The sequence below is a fragment of the Gouania willdenowi genome, chromosome 18 (assembly GCF_900634775.1).
Source record: "Gouania willdenowi chromosome 18, fGouWil2.1, whole genome shotgun sequence".
NCBI lineage: Eukaryota > Metazoa > Chordata > Actinopteri > Blenniiformes > Gobiesocidae > Gouania > Gouania willdenowi.
Window position 1 is genome coordinate 1,838,059 of NC_041061.1, and position 23,483 is coordinate 1,861,541.

General features: G+C 40.4%; 1 protein-coding gene across 1 annotated transcript in view; it reads left to right on the forward strand.

Annotated features, from left to right (window-relative positions):
* The window catches only part of LOC114480167 (E3 ubiquitin-protein ligase TRIM39-like), a 102,173-nt gene that overhangs the window by 53,233 nt on the left and 25,457 nt on the right, over positions 1-23,483 (forward strand). The gene's annotated exons all lie outside the window — the stretch shown is intronic.

The following is a 23,483-nucleotide window of genomic DNA, read 5'->3' on the forward strand; positions in this document are numbered from 1 at the left end:
ACAGAGGGGAAGCATTTGGCCAGCAAGAAGGTCCTGGGTTCAAGCCCTGAGGTGGACACTTGGGTCCTCTCTGTGTGGAGTTTGCATGTTCTCCCTGTGATTGTGTGGGTTTCCTTTGAGTCCACCGACTTCCTCCACAGGCCGGTCTGGGATTCAGAGCTTACATTGTGTGTCCCTTAATGAATCTGCTGCTGTTCAGTGCTCTCAGGGTTAATTATGTTGCTGATAGCAGTTGTCAAAACATGGCTGAGCCATCGCAGGCAGAGGCCTGCGACGTCTAACTCCCATTGTCGATGTTTTTTTTGTTTTTTTTTGTGCATGTAAGGACAGACCAGGAAAAATATTAATACATTTTATTTGTAATGCACTTTACATTTGACACCAAATCTCAAAGCGATACATTGAACAACAGAATTAAACAATAATACACAACATATACTCAAAAGACAGGACTAAAAACAAGCATTAGCTGTTAAAAAAGCTTGTGTAGAAAGGTGGTTTAAGTCCTTTCTTAAAAGCTTCCACTGTCTGCGGGGTCCTGAGGTGGTCTGGGAGGGTGTTCCACAGGCAGGGAGCACCCTGCCTGCTCATGATTTGTGTGTAACTATACTACTCTAGAGGCTCTGTGTTTAGTCATTCATTGATGTGAAGATACCAAAGTTAGATCTGAGTGTAAGATTGGAGAGAAACATGGATTTAGGCGTGGCACTTTGACCCATCTTTGATTAAAAGTTCAAATCCACACAGGACCAGAACTGTCTGTGCCTCGTTTCTTTCAAAACATTTATGGGTTTTTTGACTCATTACTTCCAACAAAAGTCACCACAGGCGACCGTGGTTCAAATCGTACAGCAAGATCTGTCTGTGTGTCAAATTGTCTTTGGGCAAGACACTGAATTCTAAGTTTAAGTTTCTCCTGATGTTTGACTTGCGCCTTGCATGGTTGCTCTGTCCTATTGATGGGTGAATGAGTGAATTAGCTAAACTTAATAAACTTGCTTTTTGACTACTTTGGTGGTCAAAGAAGTCAATTTACTTAAAAATCTCCTTGTCAACAATATTCCGAATTATGTGACATTTTGTGTTTGACTGGGAACCCTTACCAAGCTGGAAAAGAACATGGATTACTGGGATATAAAAGTGAATACATGGATAGTATGGTTGGGACTATAGACAGAGTTCATAATAACGATGGGAATCAAAAAAAAAAAAATGTTTTTGGGAAAAATACTATTTAAATTTTTTCTGTGTGTAATTAAATACTTTAAATATGACTTTTTTTTTTAACTCAATAGGAATATAAAAAACATGGAAGGATATAAATGTTTGGTTCAAGCCCCCTTCATAATATCACACGTACCATCAATGATCGATGGTATGTGTGATATTGTGATACTTTAAAGTGTAATACCCTTAGGGTTTGTAATACCAGTGCATTGACCAGGATAACATGGTGTAGTAAAAAAAAAATGAAGTTATCTGGTCTATTATTAAAGTTACAGATGGTTATTGTATCGCATCTTCATTTTTTTTTGTTCACTTTGTGTGAAAATAAAGTGTAAAGAAAGACCTTGTAAAACCATGTGATCTCTGATTGGTTGTTGCCCACATATGATTGATGGTGTGAGTGTTTGGACAGAAGATTTGCCTCCAGAACTCATTAGTGCCACAGGTTCTCTCTCTATTTGCACGAATGAAAACACAAAAAACAATCCATCACATACACTCGTCCTGTCGTTGACCTGCAGCACAAAGTCTGCTTCGTCCTCATATAGATTCAAGATTTTAATTCGTCACATGCTCATTCAAATGTGCAGTGAAATGTAAAAGACTGTCCCGCAAATCTGTGCAACAACAAACACTCAATTTAGTAATACACATAAAATTATATGAATGCACAAACATAGAATACAGAATCAAATACTGTAAACAGTGCAAGTGTCAACGTGTTAAATATGCAAAGGTCATAGTGACCAGGGTCCAGTTAAATAGCAATTTAAAATAGTTTAAAAAGTATGAAAACAGTTATTGAATGTACAGAATAGAAAAATCTAACAGTGTACAGAGGTGTCAAAGAGCAGATTTATTTATAACTGAGGAAAGTGGAGTTAACTATCCAGACAATATGAGGAAAGAAGCTCTTCCTGAGTCTTTCTGTGTTCACCTTGATGTGTCAGAGACGCCTGCCAGACGGTAGAAATAGTCCATTACTCAGGTGGTGGGGATCACTCATGACCCTCTTTGCCCTGGCTGTGCTCCTCCTCGTGAAGATGTCCTGAAGAGTGGGGGTGTTGTACCCATGGTGCGTGGTGGGTTGTCCATGTTAAATCCTCCGACATGTGCAACCCCAGGTACTTGAAGCTGCACACCCGGCATCACGTCAATCCTCAGTGGGATGTAATTCATCTACTGTCCTCTCCTGGGGCCTCTGCGTACGGACAAAAGAAAGCATACGTTACATATGAGCAAAGTTTGGGATTCATAAAAAAAAGAGATAATGTTTCCATCTCCACAGCAGCTCTGACCCTGCCGTACGCACAAAATCATGAGAAACTGGAAACTCCGCCCCCAACAGGAGAAGGATGAAATTAAAGACAGCTCTGTGAAATGAATACATTTGTGTGAAATAATCAAACACATTGAACATTTCACAACACATATTATTTGGAAGTGAGTGACGTGAGTGCGTTTACAAATACAGTTTTATATTAATAATAGTAATAATTGGCAGTCTAACACAGTTTAATGCGTAAAGACGCACAGTGGTTCATCTGGCACTGCTGGAGGACGAGGCGCACAAGATACACCAGAGGGAGATGATCTACAAAGACCAGTGAGAACCAGGACCCCCATGAGGACAAGGTGCTGCGGGAGGGACGACGAGGCTGCAGTGGGAGGAGACGAGCTGCTGCAGAGTTTAATCCCATGTTTTTGGCGCATATATATATATATATATATATATATATACTGTATATATATATATATAGATATATATATATATATATATATAGTGCATCTGTGTGTGTCCCACCTCCGTTACACATCAGGGATCCCCAATCCCCACTGATTCCCCAGCTTTTTGTGAGGCTGAGCTCCGCCCCTTTCCTCCACCTGTTGAACAGATGTTCTTCCTATGGAGAGTGAACGTTTATTTTTCACCTGTCACAGTCTGATGAGGCAACACAATGTAATCAGCCTTTATGGCTTTCCTAATGTTCACTGTGTCACCACATTACGCTCTCCTGTGTGTATTCACCTCAACAATTAATACCTCCACCTCACATGAAGTGAAATAGTTTTATTTGCTCGTTTTCCCCTTCGGTCCATCGTGAAATTCATATTAGAGAATATTCATTTAGGGCGTTCACCTGACCTTCTATGGGCACCGTATGGGCTGAGCAAGGTGTTTCCTAACGTGCAATAACTTTTGAGTTGATTGTGATTTATAAACGGGAAAAAGCGTGGGATGTACGTGCACCCTTATTTATAAATCGTTAAAAAAAAATAGTGCGCACTTCCTGGTTTTTAGTGTACGCCAGCTGAAGTGTGCTTAGCTCGGCACACTTTTATAAATGAGGCCCCTGAAGTCTACAATCAGCTGACATTCAGGAGCAGGTTGTTGTCCTGACACCACTGTGACAGGTTTCCAACCTCGAATGTATACGCCTACTCATCATTGTTGCTGATGCGACCAACAACCACTGTGTCATCTGCATGTGGCCACACAGTCATGTGTATACAAAGTGAAGAGGAGGGGTCTGAGAACACAGCCCTGTGGTGCACCGATGTTGAGGGTGCAGGGGCTGGAAGTGTGTCTTCCCACTCTAGTGACCTGGGATCTGTTCGTTAGGAAGTCAAGGATCCCGGCACACAGGAAGGTGTTAAGTCTGAGGTCGATCAGTTAGGAATAGAGATTGGTGGGGACTATATAGAGAGACAGGACACAGTACTGTGATCACCCATCAGTATGGTTAAAAAAGTTGCCTGCACTCTAATATTTGGCTTATGAGGGTAGATTAAAAACAGTGAATGCATTGGGTTTTTTTGTCCAGACAGGTCGTTTCAAACATTGTTAGGCAAGTGTGCAAAGCTGTAACGGTGCACTGGGACCCCAACACATAAAGCTGCCATCAACAGAGTGATTCACTTGTAGATAGCACATTTGTGCGGTTTTGTGTGTTTGGATTTTTAAACTTTTTTCTAAACAAAGGAGGGTAGATATACGTTCATAAAAATACCCAGCTACATGTGGACAAGGCCCAAGTGTCCCTGGGAGAGAATCTGAACCTAAGTTGATCCCATTGGTAGATTAGTGCGTTGCGTGGCTGCTGTGTTTCTATCCATGTAGCATTGCTTAAAAAGTGTTTTATATCTAACTAAAGTGGATTTTCAGTAACTGATGATATTGACTGTGGTCACAGTGGGTTCCCAAAGCTAAACCAGTTTCAAACCATTGTTCTAAGAGATTGTTCTCCTGGAGCTCCTGATCCATCTCTGCACATGTGTTGGTAGTTGAGTAATCAGATGGTCTTGCCATTTGGTCACAGGTGAGTCCTGCTCATTACCTGCACTATAAAAGGACTGGATGGTTACACTGGGTTTAGTCTTCATCCATACACATAGTTTACTGTGCTGATACATTCTTCTGTTGCCAATGTGTTCTTTTGGGTTCTGGCGTGTGGTGCACAAAAGCTTTATTATGAGATTTCTAAATATAGCCCTAGGACTACAAATTCCATCTCAAAGCCCCATATTTTGCTAAAATCTCTTCCTTTTTCCTCAATAACCTAGATTTGATCAGGGTGTGTGTTGCTACCACAGGAGTTATTCAAAGTTAGAGTTTGAGATATGTGTCTACAAGGTATAACCACAAGTGATCATGTGCAGTCACCTTACTCTTACCAGAGGTCTAGGAGCGTGTCCTCGAGCCCATGGGCTCCTGTGCCGGTCAAAGACTGAAGGAAACTTCTTCTTCATTCAATTAATGTTTATTCAAAAATTACAAAATAACAAATACAAAAGTTTCTAATTTGACTTAAGGTCCTAATCAAATAATAGTATAGTAGTATGATTCTTAAAAAGTTTAGTATTAAGCAGAAGCTGGCAGAAAGCACAAAAGCCTGCAAAAAGCATATTCATACAGTTTATATAGTTTCCCCCTGACCACTCAGAAAGCTGGGGTTTTCCATCCAGCCCCCTGCCCTCACATGGGAACAAAATTTCATAAAAACAAGCTGTTACACGTTGTCACCTCACGTGACTGGGCCTTATGCTTTACTAAATCACACTTGTTTCTGCTGGTTACATAACTGCACGTTGCTCAAGCCTTTCCTAATCTAGCCGTGATATATAGGAACACTCAGTGAGAAAAAGAGTATACAGTTTTGGTTACATAGGGCATCACAATTGTTGGTCTTTTCACATCTTGCAACAGGTTCCTCATTGAAATCTACCTGGTCTGTTACTACCTCTGGTCTCTGGGTTGATTATTCCACATTCTCCAGAACAAGACGTAAAACTAACAAATGAAATGCATCACAAAAGTTAAACATGTGTTTATTAGTATAGAAACAACACAATGTGATATCAGGACACAATCAATCAAAATTCCCTTAAATATAAAGATACAACATTTATTAAGTGATGAGAGGTTATTGTTAACTCATTCATTGCCATGACGTAAATATGCATAATTTAAATACAACGCTAGCTGCCAATGACCTATATGTACGTCAATTGTGTTTTTCAATGAGGGTTGCTCGGAGACGGTGTGACGGAGCTCTTCCATAAATATCAGCCTTGTACTATGATGTAGTGACCAACTGGTGCCATGTAGGTGGCAGCAGCGCACCTTTGGATGAGAGATTAGCTGTGATTATTGCCATCACAGTGGAGGGAGAAGCCAGGGGGCGAGGCAGAAAATGGCGCTACGAGGAAAGATTGTGAAACTCTCAGCAGGTCACACTCAAACAGAGCATGTGAAGAACTAAGATGACTACTGAGAGTGTCGCGATAGTGAGAGAAAACGATCAACAAACCAGGCAAGTGGTGGGACTCGGCATGTTGGGGAGGAGGAAGTTGCGTGTGTGGGGAGACTGATGGGGGAGAGACTTGGAGGACAGCCAAAATACAACTGACATAGATAGCAAAATAATATTAAGTTTGTCATCAAAAGCCCAGTCTCACCGTAGTTTTTTTATTTTTATTGAAGGAAACCAATGTTGAGGTGTCACTAAAGCAGAAAAAATTTTCAAAGTCACTGACATGATTTTTCAGAAAAAGCCTGTTTTCTCAGCTTTTTGCTCAGAAACTGGCGTTTTGTGTAAAACTACCTATATTCAACTGCTGATTACGGAAGAACAAAACAAGCTAGAAACAGACATATAATTTTTTAGAGAAAGTAGAGAGTCTAATCTTTCAGAATTTAACAGATTTTAGATTGTCATTGTACAAAATATTCTGTGGGTCTTTAAAAAAAAACAGTCAAAATGCTCTAAAATGGCTGGCAGTGAATGAGTTAAAGTTGTGTATAAAACAATGATAAATAACAGTGTTGGAAAGTTTCTAGGGTTTTCATTCACTGTACCATATACATTGGTTGTTTAATGTAATTCCAGCCACATTTTAATAAGACAAACATTTAAAAAAACAAGACTGAACCCTAAAAACAAAACCTAAGCTGAGGATCTTCTCACACTTTACACAGCACTAAATATGGATGAACAAGAATAAAATGACACATTTTCATCGTTACAAATCATTGAAGGTCTTGAAAACAATCAACCCATTTGGATGGAAAACCATATAATATTCACCTGACAGTTGATATTGTTTGACTCCCAAAGCTAAACTAACCATGGTTGAACCATTCTCCAGCTTTATTTAGTATCTCTTCCTGTGTTTTAAAGCATATTTATGAGGAAACTTTGAGTTTTCCTTCTTTGTGCAGAAACAGCAGCGGTAACAGTAGACTGCTGAATAAATCAAACCAGATCTCGACCGCCACACACACACAGTAGTATGAAGAAACCCGCAAGAGCAGCACAGCCACAGTAAGATTCCCTGTAAACCTCAGGACCAGCACTCCCTGTATGGCCACAATGGTGTAGAAGGCTCTCTGCTTTGACTGGTCCACCCTCTCCTTTCTCCTGCCCTGTTCCCCTGGTGACAGACGAGTCAGGACATGCAGAACCGAGATGCTGCAGAAGGAGACAAGAACTAGAATGACCCAAAAGATAATCAAATCTACCAATATAGTCTGTTCTAGAAGCTTGTCCACGAGTGTTTTGCTCAAGCAGAACAGCCAAACACAGACAATGGAGACGTTCCTGATCCTGGTTCCTCTCTGGTTCTTCAGACCACGATATGTTACGGGATGAACCACGGCCAAGTAACGCTCCACCACGGTTAGAACATGGATGAAGGTCTGTCCGTACCAGGTTAAAAATAGAAAATTTATTCCACTGCGCAACAAGGTCTTATAAATCCTAAGGAAAACCCCTAAAATGCAGAAGAAGCAGCCACAGACTCTGAGAAACTCCATCAGGACCATGTGGAAGGTGAAGACGTCCGAGTGACCCCAGGTCTTCCTCCGCTGACGGAGGCCGTGGTAGAGGATGAAGATGCACAGTGGGAGGAGGATGAGGATGTTGGTGATGTCGAACGTGATGAGGACGAAAGAAGTCGGCGGACAGATGAAGCAGTTGATGTTTAAAGGGGCGGAGCAATAGGAGTCGTTGGTGGGGAAGGAACCTAAATCCATATCTGGGAGACAAACATGGGAAACCATCAACGTAACAAGAACCCTTGAAGCCATGTTTGTATAACTGCATTGATTGACTAGGCTAGTCCACCTCATAAAGATACAAGTGGTAGGTTCACATCACCAACTATGACTGGGTAATGATCCAATGATCCAGATGTAGAAAACATGAAAACTGCGATCATCTCATTTAAAAGTACGGTACACATTAAACACTATGGCTAAACGATTAATTGCATTTGCGATAATATCACGATGTGATAAAATGAGATTTCCTAAACGCAAAGGCTGCGATTAAAAAATAAAAAGTTCTGGCCACATGACTTGCGAGTGGAGCAGTGAAAAGCAAAGCAGGTGGATGGAGACGAAAACGCTGATTTAACCTGTAGCACAACGGCCTCAGGCTGGACAGACATTGACACTGCACAAATTTTAGAACCAAAGAGCAGCAGCACGTCAGTTGTGTGGAATTATTTTGACTATAAACAAGAAGATGCTGCGCTCCTCCGACAAGCAACGCTTCTCGCGGCCCGATCTGAGGGCCACGACGGACTCGCCGTGGGCGCTAATGGGGGTTGCACAGCCGTCAGTGGGGGTGGACGGTCCATCGCTCAGAACCTAAACTCCACCCTCGTGCTGGCTGTTGCCCTGTTCTACGTCGCCCCGGGTACCCTGCACACCTCCCTCCCTCCCTCCCTCCCTCCTCCACCCCCAGTTTACTTCCCGGACCGCCCGCTATGTTGTGGCAGCCACTGCTATACGTGAGGGGGATTTGGGTGAAATGCAGAGGAAATAATTACACTGTGTTGTGTACTGCAGTTATTGAGTGATAACAATATTTTTATTAGTGTTTAAAACATTTTGTTTCTTTCTTAAGGTTTAATAAGAACATACAGACATTTATTTTGTGTTTATTGGGAATTTGATTTACATAAAAAATTGTGCCATTTATTAAAGTACATATTTGTTCTCTTACTTTTCCTGTACTTTAGTTTTTAATTCTGTTTGGCAGAATTCTGTTGTGTTGTCTTGGTGAATGCTAATAACACTGTAAGTCAAAGTATTTAAGTTTACAACTGTCACTGAAGTAGATAAATATTAATTAATTTTCCTTTATCTTAACATAAACCTAGTCCATAAGAAAGAAAAATGTTGTTTATTAGAACTCATTACATTGATTTGTTGATTGTTTGTTGAAAAATACATCAGAAGAGGACCTTGAAAAAAAAATTGCAAATTAAATCAGAATTGCAATATTGAGGGAAAAAAATCGCAATTAGATTATTTTCCAAACTAGTTCAGCCCTATTAAACATGTAATAAGACAATGGTTCTATCATCATTTGTATCTATTTAAAATCATCTTTACACATTTGCCATGATATTCTGTTTATTTTCCTTTTAAAATACTGCATTAAAGCTGAAAATGTACGACAGTAGTGTTTTTTGACTCCTTTTTTTATTCTTTCGTACATGTTTGTTGAGTGTTTTGGAGCATCATGAAATGACATTTAAAAAAATGATGACGTGCTTTCATATGAGTGAGTCTGCAGCCTGCAGCACGTAAACCAACCTGGTCTGGAGCAGGTTTGATCACAGACTGTGTCTCCATGGCAACTACACTGTTTTCTTTTTAATAAGGCCGTTACAGTTAGATCCTGGATTAACTGAGTCAGATTCTCAGGTTAAACCTGGAAATACCCCCTTGGTCAAACATAACTTTAATTATTATGTGCTTTTAAATCGTCTCTTCACAGGTCACAAAAACAATCCAACAGTACCAACAAACACACAGAACAAAGATCAAACTATTTTCAAAGCCGTACCGTCTAAGTGTTTGTGTCAGTCTTCGGTCCGCTCCAGTCCGCGAGTGACGCCTGCTTCTATTGCTACTGACTGACATGTCCGCTCCCAAGTCAATTAACATTGATTTGCATCACATAAAACACAACAGCAGTGACTGGCTGACAGATGAGCGATGGATGACGTTTAACCAAATCAACCTACATCAACTGCAAAAGGAAAAGGTGCAGAGAAAGTTCAACCACCTAAAGAATCTCTTTGTTACATTTAATTTATTTCTGTATCATCACTGATGACGAATCATTGGTCCCGTACAAGGCAGAATATCAGTGCTTCTCTTGTGATTATGCTAGTAGAAATCATTTAATTAGATTGATGTAACTTCGAACAAAAGCATAGAGGGATAAGGACGAGGAGAAATGACCAAGGAGGTGGTGGAAGATGGAGTTGAATAAGATGACTCAACAGTTTTGCTGATAGCTGCAGGCTTTATTTTTCTACTACAGAAATTGAGTGAAAGCTTGAGAATCATACATTGAAACGGGATGGCAATTAGCACTGTTGACTAATGGTCAGTTTATACTTTATCCTTTGCTTTTAATGCTTTGCTGTTAAGAAATTATGTGACTATTAATTATGATATTTCGATCGATGTAACTTTGAATACATTCAATGACAGATAACATGAAAAGTCAAGAGTTTTAAGTGAAAAAACCTGCATACAAACACCAAAACGTGCATGAATCATATGACCTTGTCTTGCAGGACACGTAGAATCTAATAAAAATCTAAAGCAACACTACACACACAGAAGAAAGAGGAGATGGAAATGAGAGAGGACCAGTATGGGATGGCTGTTGTCCTGTATATGAACAGCTGTTTGCTCATAGAGCATTGCATTCTCTGTGGATTCCAGCTGTCCTTCTGAGTTTCGGGATTATGCTTTGTACACAGCTAAGATGGATGTAACACAGGGGTGTCCAAACACGGTCCTCGACGGCCAGTAGTCCACCAGGTTTTCAATGTGTCCGAGCTCAAACACAGCTGAGAGACTTGTTTAGCTGTTTCAAGATTTCAGAAGTGTTAGAGCAGGGACACATTGAAAACCTGGTGGACTATCGACCCTCGAGGACCGTGTTTGGACACCCCTGATCTAACAAGACATGCCCTGAGGGCACATACTTCAACAGAAGTCTTCCTTGTATGTACAAATGTCTTCAGGTATGAGGAATCTGGAGATTGCCCCATATTTAAGGATGGATTAAGGTTTTTTTTTGCCCTGAAGCAAAAGGCCATCAACAGGAGAGGCAAGATGATGAGGTCACAGCATTCCTTTCCAGCACAGCTGAGCTCGAGGACAGACTTGCAGCTCGTTGATTGTTTAGTCTATCGTAGTTTCTATGGAGCTCTGAGCAATGACAAAGTCATGAAGTTCCAACCAGTTATAATGCTGTTTCTGTGCTCAGATATGTGTCTTTAACGACACAGTAGCAGCAGCAGCAGCCAATCATATCCAGCAGAAGTGCCGGAGCGGAAGCCCCTGACGAGACAGCGGAATCTATTTTTCAATGCCACAAACGTCAAATTTAGCCAGGAAGTGGAGGTGGTAGCAGTTCGGGTTAGGGTGAGTAAAAAAGAAAGTTGCCAGAACAGTAGATAGGGTTACTGGTACATCTTCCACCTCGCCAGAGGCTTATGTCCCGTCAGGGGCTTCCGCTCCTGGGCTGCAGCTGATACATACTACACGCAGCAGCAGGGACAGAAGCTGTGCTCATCACAACAAGAATCTCCCCAGCCTAATTCAACGCTGTGGATCGTAACTAACCAAGCTTAAGGCAAGTAAGTTTATAATTATTTATGTATTTTAGATATAAAATCCTGGATGGCAGAAAACTTTTTTCATTCTTGAGGCCCAGAGAGAGAAAAATCTTTTATTCCCTCTACACAAGCTGAACTCACTTTTATTCCTCGCATTAGAAATATAACAACTTTTTATCATATGCAGAACATAGCCAGAGTCCATTCTCTGTCAGGCTAAACACGGAGACGCTAATGCTTTTATCACCAGTCAGATTGACTACTGTAATGCTCTGCTTTCTGGTCTTTCCATAAAGACTATTTCTAGTTTACAATTATTACAGAATTCAACAGCATGTGTCCTGATGAAGACCAGGAGGTGGGAACACATTACAGCTATTTTAAAATCACTGCATTGGCTCCCCGTTAAGGTTCTCTTACTGGTTTTTAAATGTCTTAATGGTCTTTCACCATATGAGCCTTCTCAAACCCTGAGGTCCCTACAGTCAGGACACGCACTCACGGTGAGGCATTGTTCCAGTTTTACGGGTTAGGGTCAGGTTTGTTATCTTCCATGTTTTTATTGTTATATTTTGTTGTTTTTACAGTTTAGTAGTTTTAGGATTGTTACACACACACACACATATATATATATATATATATATATATATATATATATATATATATATATATATATATATAATAAAACAAACAGAATAAAGTCAATAATGTTTTATTGAAGTTTTTTTTTTTTTTTTTTTCAATTTTAACAAAGCTTTAGAAAAAGAAATAATCAACAATCAAAAATAATCACTGTTACACCAAACAAAGTCCATGACATAGTAAATAATGATCTAATTAAACAGGACTTTTCCACTACAGGATAGCTCTGGTCATGTCAACTTTAAATATGTAAACATACAAATTCAAACCTCACATGTCAAAAACATGTCATCATTTAGTGCTTTTTCCCATCACTCTGCCATTTCACATATATCCCAAACATGTTGTGTATCTTTCTAGGTGAGGGATAAGAAAAAATACATTTTTGTGTTCCACCTATTGCAGGTGATAAATGTGCCACCCAGTCTTAGTTTTTTTGGGCTTAGAATGTAGTGGCCAATCCTGCTTGATTGGGCTAGCTTAGCATATAGCAACCAGTCTTAGTTGTTTGGGTTAGCTTAACATGTAGCAAACAGTCTTACATGTTTGGGTTAGCTTAGCATGTCGTGGCCAATTTTAGCTGATTGGGTTAGCTGAGCATGTAGCAACCAGTCTTACATGTGGGTTAGCTTAGCATGTAGTGACCAGACTTACATGTTTGGTTGTTTGTGTTAGCTTAGCATATAGCAACCAGTCCTAGTTGTTTGGGTTAGCTTAACACGTAGCAAACAGTCCTAGTTGTTTGGCTTAGCTTAACATGTAGCAAACAGTCTTACATGTTTGGGTTAGCTGAGCATGCAGCAACCAATCTTACATGTTGGTTAGCTTAGCATGTAGTGACTACACTTACATGTTTGGGTTAGCTGAGCATGTAGCAACCAGTCTTACATGTGGGTTAGCTTAGCATGTGGTGACCAGTCTTACTTGTTTGTGTTAGCTTAGCATGTAATGACCAGTCTTACTTGTTTGGGTTAGCTTAGCATGTAGGGACAAGTCCTACTTGTTTGTGTTAGCTTAACATGTAGCGACCAGTCTTACATGTTTGGGTCAGCTTAGCATGCAGGGACAAGTCCTACTTGTTTGGGTTAGATTAACACGTAGCAACCGGTCTTTCTTGTTTGGGTTAGCTTAGCATGTAGTGACTAGACTTACATGTTTGGTTGTTTGTGTTAGCTTAGCATATAGCAACCAGTCCTAGTTGTTTGGGTTAGCTTAACACGTAGCAAACAGTCCTAGTTGTTTGGGTTAGCTTAACACGTAGCAAACAGTCTTACATGTTTGAGTTAGCTTAGCATGTTGTGATGAATCTGAGCTGATTGGGTTAGCTGAGCATGCAGCAACCAATCTTACATGTTGGTTAGCTTAGCATGTAGTGACTACACTTACATGTTTGGGTTAGCTGAGCATGTAGCAACCAGTCTTACATGTGGGTTAGCTTAGCATGTGGTGACCAGTCTTACTTGTTTGTGTTAGCTTAGCATGTAATGACCAGTCTTACTTGTTTGGGTTAGCTTAGCATGTAGGGACAAGTCCTACTTGTTTGTGTTAGCTTAACATGTAGCGACCAGTCTTACATGTTTGGGTCAGCTTAGCATGCAGGGACAAGTCCTACTTGTTTGGGTTAGATTAACACGTAGCAACCGGTCTTTCTTGTTTGGGTTAGCTTAGCATGTAGCGACCGGTCTTACTTGTTTGGGTTAGCTTAGCATGTAGTGCCAAACTTACATGTTTTTGGGTTAGCTTAGCATTTTGTGGCCGATGTTACTTGTTTGGATTAGCTTAGCATGTAGTGACCAGTCTTACTTGTTTGGGTTAGCTTAGCATGTAGTGACCAGTCTTACTTGTTTGAGTTAGCTTAGCGTGCAGTGACCAGTCTTATTTGTTTTGGTTATCTTAGCATGTAGTGACCAGTCTTACTTGTTTGAGTTAGCTTAGCGTGCAGTGACCAGTCTTATTTGTTTTGGTTATCTTAGCATGTAGCGACCAGTCTTATTTGTTTGGGTTAGCTTAGCATTTAGTGACCAGTTTTACTTGTTTTGGTTAGCTTCACGTTCTTGAATCTAACATTTAAAAGATTACAATTTCAATTAGCAGAGCAACTTATACCCATATCGACGTATTACATGAGCAGTTAGGGTTAAGGGACTTGTTGAACATCCCATTGTGATGGCCCAGGTTGGATTCAAACTGGTGACCCTTCAACCCTTAATCCTATGATAATACATAATGCTAACACACTGTCTAACAACAGATTATATCTATGAGCCTATATCTTTAGATGAAGTTTTATTTCAGACCGACTCCTCTACTTCCTCTGTCTGATCAGAAACAGCAGAGGAAGAATCAGAGTGCTGGGCAGATCAATCCAACCCACACTTATCATCACCACACAGTATTCCCTTCCCTCAAACCGGAGGAAAAAGCTCCACAGCATGTTCCCAGTGAACTTCAACAACAACACTACCAGTATAGCCATGATGGTGTAGAAAGCCCTCCGCTTTGATTGGTCTGATTTCTCCTTCTTCTTGCCCTGTTCTCCTGGGCTTGGACGAATCAGAACGCGGAGAACCGAGAGGCTGCAGAAGAAAACTCCCACAATGGAAAATGTCAGGAAGCAGAAGTTTTTGTAGCTGAACAGATCTTCAAGGAACACAAAACCCATCTCAGCCAAACAGAGCATCCAGACACAACCGACGGTAACGTTCCTGATAAGGGTTCCTCTCTTGCCCCTCAGTCTCATGTAGATCACTGGATGGACCACAGCTAGGTAGCGCTCCACACAGGTCAGCAGGTGGAACCACACCTGTCCTACCCAGTTGAACATGGAGACAAGGACCATAACAAGGAAGACACGAGGCTCTTTAATGATTACAACAAGAACTCCAAGAAACCTCGCGAGAAGACCAACCAGCTCAATTAGCACCATGTTATAGGTGAAGACATTGGAGTGACTCATGGATGACGACTTGTTCCTCCACTGCTGGAAACCATGATGGAGGATGAAGGTGCAGAGAGGGAGGAGGAGGACAATGTTCAAGACATTGTAGATGCCCTGGATAAGATTGCTGGGCCAGAAGAAGAAACAGTTCATGTGGAACAGGTTGGAAAAAGTGTGTGGTTGAGGGAAGGAGTGGTTGGAAGAGTTGTCCGACATATCTAGAAGAACAGAAACACGTTGAACACACACAACAGATGAAGCTACACACACACAAACAACAAAGGCCAGAGATCAGTGACTTCCCCCAACATTTACCACAGTTTTCTACTGGGAAATTATATTGTGTGATTTATGTCTACTTTGTTAATGCTGTATCCAAACATGAAAACCATGAAGCAGTTTTTATCGTGAAATATGAGCAATAAATGTGTGAAACAAACACGGTTTGGTGTGAGAGTCACTGACCTGCTGAGCAGTGGTTTGGTCGCACCATCTTCTACTACTGATCTCAGCTAATGATCCCATATACAGTAGTGTAGAAAGAGGTGTGTGTGTGTGTGTGAGTGTGTGTATTTGCATGCATGTTCCAGGAAAGGCATTGCCTTTTTTAATGTTTCAGACACGGATCATTTTTGCAGCCAAATATTCTCAGCCACATGAATGTACATGTCAGCCACAGATCGTTATTGCCTTCACTTAAACAGATAAAATAATCTTTACGTTCAGCACTAACGTGTTTAAAGAGTAGTGAGAGGTTGTGTAATAGACGGGATGTAAATCAGGGGAGGCTGCTGCCTCGCTGAGCTAAATGAGCTAAGTCATGAGGTGAATGAAGTGGAGAGAAAAAGCAGCTCTTTTTAGTTTGGTTAGAAATGAGCCGTCACCATCCCCTGGATTTAAACTCCTGCTTTGGTTCAGATTTTCTTAAATATGTTTCAAGGTTGGTGATGCAAAGAATCAATCTTTAAATTATTGTGCAACCAACACCCAAAGATTCAAAGGTTTGTGTATTTGCTCAAAGGTTCCCACCAACTGGGCTCCTGTCAATGTATTCAGGTGCTGCTTCCAGAGTGCCAAGGTCCTGGTTCTGGCCATGGTGTAAGTCAGAAGTCTTTGAGTAGTAAACTGGCTCATCTTCAATCATCTGGTCAGAAACCAAAGTGAGTGGATGATGAAAGGTTGCTTGTTTTAGTCAGTAGTTGGAACATATGGTCATATCTGCATCTGAATACTCGTCACAGATACACTGGGGTTGTCACAGTTCTCAGTGTCAATGACTAACGCACGGCAATCAAACTTCCTCCCTGAAGTTTACTTTGGAGATATTTTAGGTGTCTTCATCTCTGAGTCGTGTTATTCCCACACATTAGGCAGAGTTTACAAAGCTTTGAACTGTTAAGAGTTGGGTTGTTGTGAGACATGTTTGCTTTATAGATACATACTGTAGCCTTTAGTGTTGATGCAATAGTGAAGCCAAGTTTTCCCTACATGACATAGTCCATATTCCACACTAACGTCAATAAATCCACTCCTTACAGGAGTAGAAATCAGAGAAGAGTGGTCATAATATCCCTTCACATTGTTTTAGCTCAATAGCAGCTTTTCTAGACTTCTGTAGATGGATACAGTATGACATCAAAACCTCCACTACAACTCTTCAAGATGGGTACTTCCGCTAATTAACTGTCCATTGCATTTTAGAAGAACAAACATTACAGCAGTTTAGAACACAGCTCCTGAAATATGATGCAATCAATATCCTTCTTTAAATATTAATGATTTAATCTGTTACACTCTGAAAAAGGTAGGTTTTCTTTGGATCCAGACACCTTCCTCCTGCTGCCATAAAGATTGTGCGCCTGTCTTTCCCTGCTAGTGATTTGGTTTTGAGCACTTTAAAAATGGTGTGTGTGTGCAAGCATGTGTGTAACACTGTGTAGAGTTTTGCATGTGGTGAAACTTCACTCTTTGAAGCCTACAGGCTCCTGTAGGCAAATATTAAAGAAACTTATGCAGCTCTTGGCGGCTCACGGAGCCCAACAAGTACTAGAAAATAATGGAAATAAGAAAAACCACAGACCTCTGAACCCTCAGAGCTCCAACAATGGACATGTAAAACTGAGAAATGGACCATGAGGCAATGGGTGAGGGATAAATGACACCAGGAATGACTGGAGGCTGTAAATACATAGTTTTTATTCAGTTAGTCTGAATGAATAAAGTAGAATAGCAGTCGTCCTATGGCTAAGGTTAGACAGCATTGCAATAGACCGTGATGTCATCTCCATATAGAGAGATCTTTACATCTACATCATTAACATAAACTGCAGTTATATAACTCACTTGTGTAAATTACAGCTTATAGATCACAACATTTCTACAGTGTTTTAAATTCATGACAGAAAATACAAGTATTGAAAAATAAAATGTAAAATTCACACACATTGGTCTACTTCAGCATGTTTTAGATGTCATCATGCAGCTCTACAGGAAGTGAGATGACGAGCTTCTCTTTACAATCAGATATGGTGGACTATAGATGGTGGACTATAGAAGTATTTAAAACATGTAGAACACGGGCTCTCCTGGTCCGGACTTCAGCAGCCTGGGTCAAGAGAATCTTCAAAGTTACCAATGAAACATATTGAATACAACGGAGCTGCCTGCTCGCAAATACTTAGACATTCTTTGACAACAATATCGTTGCCTTCAGATACAACTACAATTCACTAGTAAAACTGAGTCAGCTACTGTATGAAAAATATTTGATTGTACTTTCTGTCGACGGTCACACTTACTTGTAGATTTTCAGAGGAAATGCTACAAACCTGCTTGGTAGTTTTTTGCCATGTTTTGCCTGTGGCTACCGTGATATTCTTCATCAATAAAAGTCCCTTTCAATGATAATATGGAGTTTTATTCACTCACATTTGCATTATAGGGCAACGGTGGCATGGAACTCCCTACCACTATATTTTATTTCAACCATTATTAACATCATTATTAACATCAATTCTAAAACAGTTAGACTCTTCAAGAATAAGAATTATTATACAATTAAATTATATATTGTATGCTGAATCTTTATGTAATTTATGGCATAATCGTATACCTGAATATTTTGCATACAGATAGGAGTTTTATTTTATCAATTATTAGTTGACTTTAATGTTTGTATTTCTATGTTGTGTGTATTGTAGTTAATGTTGTTATGTATTATGTATGCTTTGGTTACAGTGTTTTATTTTGGTTATATTTTCTTTTCGGTGTGAATGTTGTTTGTACGTCTTATCTAATCTGTTTGTTGTGCTTCGGAAATGTCATGTGTCTGTGCTGTTGGCCACAGGTAGAATAGTTACTACTTTTGCAGTATAGCTAATGGGGCTCTAAATAAAACTAAACAAACAAAGCCTGCTGTACCTACATATAATAAGGAGGATCTGAGGGTGGTGATGGACGAGATCGGAAAGATACACAGGGGCAAGACTTTAAGTGGGTTTGAAAGTGAGAAGTAGTAAAATCAATATATTGATGTGTGTCAATGTGGTTGCCATTATTTTAAAATCTGATCATACAGTATGTGGTAATTTACCAATAAGCCCACTACCAGTACCAAATTGACCAAAGATAACGTTTTTGTGTAGTCAGACGTTTTTAGTGTGTTGCCTATTGACTGAACATGGTAGTTTGCCGCCTTTGTGCAGGAAGAGCAGAGGTAAGACCAAAGAGCTGGGCAGGTTCAACCAAATTTCAGCTACCAACATCTCACATTCCATCCCTTGAGCCAACACACTGATCACGGCATAGGTAAAGCTGCAACTAAATCTTACAATTAGCACTCCCAGTATGGCCAAAATGGTAAAGAAAGCCCTTTGCTTTGATTGGTCAACCCTTTGCCTGTTCCCGTCCTGTTTTCCCGGGCCTGGATGAACTAGAACACGAATAATAGAGATGCTGCAGGCCGAGATGAGGACAAGGGATAAAATCATCATGGACAAATCTATAAACATGGGGTTGGAGTAATTAAATGCTAATGTCCGTGCAATGCAAATCAGTCCGATACAGGCGATGGTGGCATTCCTGATCCTGATTCCCTTCCTGGTCTTTAGACTCCGATAAGTGATGGGATGAACCACAGCCAGGTAGCGCTCCACACAGGTCAGCACATGGAAGTAATTTTGTACGTTCCAGATGAAATATAGCCAACACTGGCCCACAAAAACCGCCGTTCTGTTCTTCCTGAATACACCGCCAAGAAGGACCAAAGAGCCGACAACCCCAGACAGCTCCATGGTGAGGCTGGAGTAGGTGAAGACGTCCGAGTGACTCATGGAAGGTGTGGAGGATGAAGAGCGCCTCTTCCTCCACTGCTGGAGGCCGTGATGGAAGACGATGGTGCCAATGGGGAGAAAGAGGAGGAAGTGGATGAAGAAGAAAGTAATGATAATGTCGTAGAAGGGACTGGAGAAGAAGCAGGTTGTGGAAGGCTGAGGTAGAAGCAGGCTGTTATTGAAGGAGGAGTTTTCAGCCATATCTAGATTTAAAGACAACCAATAAATGAACCAAAGTTGTTAATAATGTCAGTACATTTTTGTCTCTTTCATTTTAATACATTAACGTCAATATATTCCATCATGACATGCTAGTAGACTTCCACACATACACCCACATGTACAGTTTACCAAGATCAGATGAGTGCGGACTCTTCTACTATTACGTTGATTTAGTTAGTTAAACAGTGTTTCCCAAAAGTTTTGGATAAAATATTCTAAAATGATGACTTAAAACCAGCCAAACAATCAGACGCCCTTGTTAGAATTTGTGTCTTTCTATATCACCAATGTTGGTCATTCATGGGTCTGTGGAACGTCGAGGTACAAATAGGACTTAATTCTTCGAGAGTATCACTCGAGTTACCGACAAAACATGGTGAATATCAAGTCTCCTGTTTTGGCTGGGAAACTCATATTTTACTCCTCTTTCCTTCCATCCTACCGTATTAGTATTGTCCCGTAAATTTCCTGTATTATAATGTAATAAATAAATGAAAACATTCCTCTGCTTCTCTAAACTTAACGCTGTCACCAGCCTCGTGAGAACTGCCACCTGGAGTGGCCTGGGTGCCTGGCAGCAAAATTAGAGATTAGAACAGACAGTGGGAACAAAACTGGAAACAGCTCAGAAGAGAGACGGATGGATGTGAAGAAGACGTTCCGGCAAAAAAACAAAGAATTTGTGTAAATACCTTGGAAAATGGGACAGCGAGTTTAACTTCCTAAAGAGGAGCAGGATGGGACACAGTTACACGTTCTGTAAGATTTGTAACTGGAATTTTATCTTAAGTCACCATGAAAAATCCACCAAGCAAAAGCGCCGCAAATATTCACTCCTTCCAAAAAAAGTGTTAAAATATGTAAAGTCTGCAACAAATTTGTCTAATAAGTCATTAATGAATACCAGAGAACCACAAGTGAGCATTAGAAATTATGTAATGAAAATAAAATGTAAATGTCTAACTGAAAGACAAGCAACGTGAAATTACCATTAAATATGCAACGTGTTGACTTGTATATGAACTGTAAGTATGTTAAATAAACAAATGTGCTTTATATACTTATTTATGTTTTCATCTAGACTGTATTATAATGTAGGAATGTTCAGAACATTTCAATGTCAACAAGGTTAGGCCTAGACATTCGAATCACCTAAATGTATTTAGTAAGTGGTTGACAAGTAGGTATTTTAGATTTATTGTACACCTTGTCTAAAATATAAGGGATGCAGGAGCTTGGTTGGGGTGGTGAGATGGCACGTAGCTTCTTATATTTTCAAATTTAAAACCTAACAGGTATGTGTCAAGTAATTCTACCCTCAGATGGACTTGAAACTGAAAAAGTAAAGTAATGAGGTTTTTTGTAATTTTGGACCTTGTGACTTATTTTCCTTTGTGATTATTCTGGTTTAATTTAAGCTCTTGTGAATTCTATGAATGGACCTCAACTTGAGCATTTTCTCTGATTCTATACCATTAAATATCAGTCATCTTAAGAGATTAAACTATTAATTGCATTTAAACTGAAAAAAATCAACCAAGTGCTGAGCCAACAAACCAAACAACTGAAAAGCAAATTGTCAACCCAACTAATGACTAACCGATGCACTATTCCACTAAAGTTTAATTAAAACTTTGAAATTTTGGCTGATGTGTGTCTAACCTGGAAAGTCAAAAAAATATCTTAATTATGGGCGGGGCTCTTGGAGTAGTTAAGACACGCCCAGTTAAGACAAACAATATTGGTTCGTGACAAAAGATGCTTCCAAAACGCCATTGGCCTCTATCACAACCAATAGCAACGTTCAATTGTAGTACCAAAAGCTGGCAAATTGAAATACTTTGACTAAAATTTCAAGAGTTGGGCAAGAATCCATCAACAACACTACTTTATACCAAATACCAAGTCGAAAAAAGTGGTTTTGGGGTTTGGTCACACCTTTAAAGTTGCAGTATGTAGAATTTTCTCCCCACTCCCCTTCCTTGTTTTGAAAGAACCGGCATCCTCGTGAACGCTCACGACTGTGGAGCTTTTTGCAGTGAGTTTGAGGCTAAATATGGCAACTTTCCAGCTCCTCTTCTGGGATTTTGACTGTCTGTGAAGGTCCACATTATCTATATTGGTGCTGTTAATCTTCTGCCTGTGTTGTGAGGTGGCGCTGCGGGCGGATCCACGTGCAACTAATCACCTGGTCCTGCCTTATATGGAGCTGCTGGGTTTCCCTCCGGAGCGAGCATCTTCGCCTCCACTAGCGGTTGTCTCCTCCACGTTGGTCTGCTTCCTCCATGTGCATCTTCTCCTCCACGGGCGCAGCTCTTGCGTTGCAGCTCTGGCGTTGCAGTTGTGTGCCGGGCTGATCGTCCATTGTCTGCCTACTCTTCCAACCTGGAAGTCTGTGCCGGAGATCGGGAGTGTTTGATGTCTTTGCTCTTCCTTTCTCCGTCTGCTCTGCCGGACTGGACTGCAGACTTGCCACCGCGGCTGCATGCACACACACACTTACCTTCATTGGAGTGAATAAATGCTCATATGAGCTTAATACGTTGACGCTGTGTTCCTCCTTCTTTTGTTGCGGCTCAAACAAGCCTGAGTCGTAATGCTGTCGCTTCTCCATGTTGGTCTTTCTTTTTTTGGCTTGCTTTGCCGTGTCAAGCCTAACACAGCGATAGGGACTTTTCCTGCCAAAAACACCTGCCACTGCAGCTTTACTACCGATAAAACATCAATGCGCATTGACTTTTGTCAAATCAAAACAACTTCATTTATATCGCACAAATTACAACAGTCATCTCAATGTGCTTAAAAAAAATATAAAATTCATAATAAGAAAGAAAGAACCCAACAAGATCCACATATTTAGCAAGAGTGGGATGAAAAAACTCCCTTTTAACAGGAAGAAATTTCAATTAGAACCAGGTTCAGAGGTGGCAGCCATCTGCGTCGACTGGTTGGGGTTAGTGGACAGAAGGACAAACAGAACAGGATGGAGAGATAGAACATCAGAGTGTCTCAGACTAGTTGAGCCGTGAACCACAGATCAGGAACTGCCAGCGCCAGCATCAAGACACCTGAAACAGAAAAGAGAGAGAAGGGCGAGGAGAAGGCACAGACTGCAGAAAAACATGATACAGGAATACAGCCAATAGTAACACCCAGCCAAAAACATTGTTTGTAAAAAAGATCTGTGATTGGCTGAAAAAAGCATTGCACTCCTTGTTTTCTAAAGCTTGAATATAGAAGAAGGCGCAGAGATCGTCTCAGAACACTTTGGATCACAATTTGCTAAAAGGCTAGTATGGATATTTTTGACCAAATGACGCAAAGAACCAACAGACTGCAGCTTTAACTTGATACAAAACCATCAAATCACACACCAACCAATCTTGCATTATCTATCCCATTCTTAAACTAAACATCATAGAATCCAAAGATACAGCAAGTAATTACAAGGACAAGTCAATAACCCATTCATAGAATACACTCAAATATATGATATCACTTATTCATTGGAATATTAGAACGTTTTTCACTAAATAGGCTTTTGTGTAACAACACATCAGGTCAAATTGTTTGTGAAAAATAAGGAATTCTTCAGTTGGAGTAAAGGTAAGCACGAAGGATGTAAAATACTGCACTTTTCTAAAATAAGTACCAATACTCACCGATACCGAGTATTGATACCTGTACCCAATGATGCAAAAACTGAGGCTATGACTGACTGAATGAAACACAATTTTAGAAAAATTGAACCTTTGTTTTAAATTTGGTCCCACCTCATTCGTCATTGGCCGTCCTCTGGCTGCGAAAGTCTTAGTCTGTTGTAAATAGATGCTTGATCCTCTGTATAAAGCCACGTAACACATAACCACGTGTGTGTGTGTGTGTGTGTGTGTGTGTGTGTGTGTGTGTGTGTGTGTGTGTGAGGTGTGTGTGTGTGTGTGTGTGTGTGAGGTGTGTGCGTGTGTGTG